At 36.1% G+C, this 5,844-nt stretch overlaps 1 non-coding gene across 1 annotated transcript; it reads right to left on the reverse strand.

Annotated features, from left to right (window-relative positions):
* Positions 1 to 4,945: 4,945 nt before the first annotated feature.
* LOC113776620 lies at positions 4,946 to 5,052 on the reverse strand. The gene has a single exon (XR_003469109.1). It is a non-coding gene; the product is annotated as a small nucleolar RNA R71 (small nucleolar RNA).
* Between the last annotated feature and the right edge of the window lie 792 nt (positions 5,053 to 5,844).

Raw genomic sequence — 5,844 nt, forward strand, 5'->3', positions numbered from 1 at the left:
CAAAATAATATTATGGGGAAATTGAGGGGCTGAAGTGAAATTTCCGAAAATTTTTCATGCAAAGCCACGAAGACAGCTTTCTTCTTCATGGTTCTGCAACTTTCTTTCTTCAACCCAGCGACCATTTATGCAAAGAAAAACTCCAACAAAAGCCAATAATTTATCAACTAAATCAACACCCAGACCTCAATCCATTTTCTCAACAAAGTTTCATAACAAAACATTTTATTCAAGGAATTCAAAGCAGCGAAAAAAAACAAACGAAAGGCAAGGAAAAACAACAAGAGACTTCGGTTTCCATCTGAGACCAAAAAGGAAAAGAGAATCCAATGAAATCTGAAAATCTTCTAGTCAAACAACCTGAATCTCATTCCAAAAAATCCTCCAAAAAGCATTTAAATTACAAATTTGCACTCATAATCTTTGCTAAACTATGAACTTATGCAATAATGAAACCCATTACTTATAAGCATATACTTCCATGAGTGCACCCAGATTTTTACATGAACGTCAGATTAAACAAGGAAAAGTTTGGGGATACCTAGAGGTGCTTATGGACTGGATTTGTGTGAGCAAAAGCAGATGGAAGCAGCTTTGAGTGATGTTGCCAGTTGAACCAGGTGTGTGGCAGCAACGATTCTGGAGGAAAGTAGGCTGAAACGTTAGCCTTGTTGTGGGTTTTGCAAAGGAAATTTCTGCGTTTTTCTCTTTTCCTCTCTCGTTTTCCCTTAGGTCATCTGCGGTCTCTCCCTCCCTTTCTTGCTGCTTTTCCCTGGTTTTTCTCTTCCGCCCCCCCCCCCTCCCCTCTATTTCTTCTCTTGCTTCCTGTCCCTTTATCTTGTCCAAGAGAAAGTGTCAATAATGGAAGCCGAAAGCTCCTTTTCCTTCTTCTTTTGCTTTTTGGCTTTTTTTTTTTCATTGCTTCTTCCATTCCTTTCTGGAATCTTGTCCGCCAAAGCTTGGTCAAAGCAAAATTTGGTGGCCATCATGATATCTAAGCATTATGATGGCCAACGCCACTTCCTCTCTTTTTCTCTTTTTTTTTTTTTTACAAATCTGTATAAAAAATGTAAGAAAATAAATAATTCAATAATAATAAAAAAAATATTCAAGAAAACATTAAAATTTTGACAAATTTTTGGTGTCTACAGCTATTTGTTAAGAATTATTTCACGAAATTTCTTGTTATTATTTGGATTACTATTTTTGTTATGACGACCCCACCTTCTCCTAGGGCGTACCCTAAAAGTTAGCAGATCGCCTGCCTGACTCTCATCAGGGCTCACTCACTTACATTAATTTCAGAGATAACATTTTGATAAACCAAAACCAAACACTCAAATCTTTTACAATACTAAGTTCAATACAAAAGTTTCAACTATAATATGAAACTGAAGGATTTACAATCACAAAAGTCTTCACGTTAACTTCCTAAGATCCCTCGTTCACTCTTAAGTACAACTCCAACCAGCTTGAAACATAAATTCATCCCATAAGAGAAACACAATATATGTTCTAAACATCCATTCTTAATATTACACCAACTCAAAACAAAAGATTCAACCATCTCTAATTACAAAAGAAAACATAACTACAACATATTCACACAGTGATAGATCTTCCCAAAATAACTTTCCAATTCCATCCAATCACTTTTCAATTTCCAACTCCTGTAAGGAAAACAAAACTAAAGGGCTGAGCTAAAACTCAGTGAGGTTTGCCGAACAAGTAGCATTTAATAAACACTTAAATCAGTACAATTAAGCAAGTAGTGCACATTTCACTGTACAATCACTTTCATTAAATAATTGAGGAAACACTTCACTGTACAATCACTTTTAAAAGGATACGGTGCTCGCATTAGAGCCACTTCAATGTCATTGAGCATTCATTTCAGTGTCAAGAGACACTCATTTCACTATCATTGTACATTCATTTCAATATCATTGCACATTCATTTCAATATCACTGTACTTTCTCCCAATTCACCTCCTTATGTCCTCCAAAACAATAAACAATCCCCTACATTCAGTAATCAGTGCAATGATCTCCCAACCTCATGGTAATACTCGAGTATACCGAAACATTTACCCAAAGCTACCGTCCTACCCGACCAAGCCCTTTGCTGGTTCGAATAGTCCGTTGAACAGAGGGTTTTGGGACCCAATTCAGCCGATGCGGCGAGGCACACATACGGCTTACATTCATGCACACTTACAGTAACATTCAGTCAATTATTGACCTTCAAGCTCAACTAAGCCGAGTGCGATTGATAAGAATATATTTTACGTATTTTTTAGTGTGTTTTATTAGTTAATTTTGGTTTAATTATTTAGTTTTATAAGTAAAATAACTAAGGTTTTGGTAAAAAACTACATTTTATGTTAAAGTGGCTAAACATTGCATTTTATGGATTTTTATGGTAAAAACTTCATATTTTGTAGGTTTAATGATTCAATCATCAAATGAAGTGCATTGAGAAAATATTTGGATGATTGAAGATGGATTAAAGTGGTGAAAATAAAATATGAAGTGTAAAAGGAAAAATGCAATTTGAATCAAGAAAAAGTCAGCTTTGACAACTCAGACACATTTTCGTATTTTGACTATATCTGGAGCTACACAGATCGGATCAAGGTTATCTTGGTACCATTTTGAATCTAAGAGATATATCTACATTTGGTATGAAGACATTAAAGTCCAATTCAGCCGTTTTCATAGTCCAAAAGTTGAAATACCGAAATTCAACTCAGCTGTCCAAAGTGGAAAACAGAGTTCTGACCAGTGTTTAGTATTTCGATCATATCTCAGGCTACAAAGCTTAGATTTGGATGATTCTTGAAGCATTGGAAAACTACTCAAAGGGCTACAACTCTGGTGTTTTACACAAAAGCCAGTTCGGCCTTTATGATAGAGAAAATCGCAGATGAAGAAAGGCCAAAGTGAATACGCGAGTACACAAAACGTGACTTGTAACCGCGTTTTGTGTAGGCGCGTTTTCTGGCCGCAATTCTGCAATTTGCTCAGTCAATTCTCTTATGTTCAAACTACTTTCCAGCTACAATCTGCAAGAGAATTCGGTGCACATGCCTCAGAAGACAAAAGGGCAATAAAGATGGCTTATTTTCAAGTCAAAAACATTGATTATTGACTATCCTAACAAAGTTAGATTTGGAAATCAAAAGTTGGAATTTGACTTAGAAAAAGAGAGCCTTTGAGTAGCTTATATGCAGAGACATTTGGGAGCCAAAGAGAATTAGACGAGAGAAGCTTGGAGTCTGCAAAAATGTAGCTTTTCCATTCTCTTAGTATTAGTTTAGCTTAGTATAGAGTAGTATAGTTCATCCATTCTTGTTTATTATCTAGATTAGGATTAAGATGGAGATGAAGAAGGCAAGGTGATGAGCTCAAGTGACATGGGTTACATTCCTTTCCAAATCTTTATCTTTTGTACTTGATTCCAAGTTTAGTTAATATACAAGTTCTGGATTTTATGTCTATTATGTGTTTCTAAAGTTTATGCCTTGGGTTTGGTTGAACTTTCTATGATTGTTAGTGCTTATTATTTGGCTATTTGACTGCTATGATTTGAGCAAATTATTTAGCACTTTGGCTCTTTAAATCATGATTAATCTGGTACCATTAATTGTGATTATCTAAGGTGTTATTTCTGCAATGAAAATTGAGATTTAACACTAGTTCAAGAAGTGCTAAACATAGGGAGTACACTCACGAAGGTAGAGGTGCACCTATGTGGTTTTGAGTGATTCATTTCATGTAATTTCATTGAAAAAATGAACTTGTAGCTAATTTCATAACCATGAGAATATGTATGGATTAGTTATAAGTATAATTGATTCACTACATAACCATGAGAATATGTATGGATTAGTTATAAGTATAATTGATTCACTACGAAAGTAGGATTCAAATGCATAAGGAAATTACACCATAATTAGCCTAGATGTAGTATTCAATGATCCAAATATAACACTTGCATGAGTAGTTAGGGATACCACAACCTAAGGAGCTTTTATTTGTTAATTTCTTGTATAAGTGCAGTAGGTTAAATTTCTTATCATTAATTGATAGTCTAAATAATAAAGAAACTTTAATAATACCGGTAATTGTTCACTCTTCCCTGTGGGATCGACCCGATATATACCCTAAACTACTAGTTGATCTGTATACTTGCAGTGAACGGGTGTAATTCGGTATTTTTTAGCTTGCATGTATGTAAAATACCCGTCAAGTTTTTGGCGCCGTTGCCGGGGAGCGGCAATATTAGAGCCTAATCATCTTTATTAATTTAGACAGCTTTATTTTTTAGATTATATTTAATCTTATATTGTAATCAGTTTTTTTACCATTGAAGTTGCATAATATCCCTTATTTGTGTTTGTAGTGTATGCACCGGGAGTCTCGAGAAGTCGCACCTTTCGATCCAGAAATTGAGAGGACACTACGTAGACAAAGGAGGCACACACAGCAGCAAGAGGAACAAGAGATTTGGCAACCGATAGAGGAAATTTTGATAGAACTACCATTTGAAGAAGAAATGGCTGAAAATGAAGCAAATAGGCGAGTTCTACGAGATTTTGCTCTACCGGGAACACAAGGATCTCAAACAAGCATAGTAAGGCCTACGGTAAATGCTAACAACTTTGAGATTAAGCCATCACTTATCCAAATGGTTCAACAATCTCAATTTGGAGGTAATGCTGTAGAAGATCCTAACTCACACTTAGCTACATTCTTAGAAATATGTGATACAATTAAAATGAATGGAGTTAGTGATGATGCTATAAGGTTACGGTTGTTCCCATTTTCATTAAGAGATAAGGCAAAAATGTGGTTACACTCTCATGCTCCTAACACTTTTACCACATGGGATGATTTATCAAGGGCATTTTTGAATAAGTATTTTCCACCTGGTAAGACTGCTAAGCTAAGAATGGATATCACTGGTTTTAGTCAAATGGAAGGAGAATCATTATATGAAGCATGGGAAAGGTTTAGAGATTTGTTACGGAAATGTCCACACCATGGACTACCCGAATGGCTGATTATACAAACCTTTTATAATGGTTTATCTTTCTCCACTAAAACTATTATTGATGCAGCCGCAGGTGGAGCTTTAATGGGTAAATCACCCCAAGAAGCTCAGAATTTGATAGAAGAAATGGCCGCAAATAACTACCAATGGGCCAATGAAAGAGGTAATACGAGACGTCACGCAGGTATGATAGAAATGAACCCTCTCAATATGCTGAGTGCTCAAATGAATAATGTGATGAAATTGCTAAGTAGACAAGGTGGAGTTGGTCCAAGTTCATCTAATGCACACGTAGCTTGTTGCTCTTTCTGTGGAGGTGAACATGATATTAATGAGTGTGTTGATTCTGAGCAAGTACAATTTGTCAATAATTACAACCGAAATGCTCCAAATAATCCCTACTCGAATACTTACAATCCGGGGTAGAGAAATCATCCAAACTTTGGATGGAAAGATCAAGGCAATCAACAAAGGCCAACCAATCCGCCGGGATTTCAACCAAGGCAACCACAGGCTGAAACTAAACCAAGTTGGGAGATCGCGGTGGAAAAACTTGTTAAGGTGACTTCGGATAGATTCGAGCGAGTTGAGGGGCGGTTGGACCAATTAGCTGGGATGTACAGAAACTTGGAGGTTCAAATTGGTCAAATTGCTAATGTGATCAACAATAAAAACCCTGGTGAATTACCAAGTAAAACCGAAGTGAATCCGAGAGAGCATGTCAATGCAATCATTCTTAGAAGCGGTAAAACGGTTGAGGGATTCGATTTTGAAAATTCAGGTGGTGA

The sequence above is a fragment of the Coffea eugenioides genome, chromosome 6 (assembly GCF_003713205.1).
Source record: "Coffea eugenioides isolate CCC68of chromosome 6, Ceug_1.0, whole genome shotgun sequence".
Lineage (NCBI taxonomy): Eukaryota > Viridiplantae > Streptophyta > Magnoliopsida > Gentianales > Rubiaceae > Coffea > Coffea eugenioides.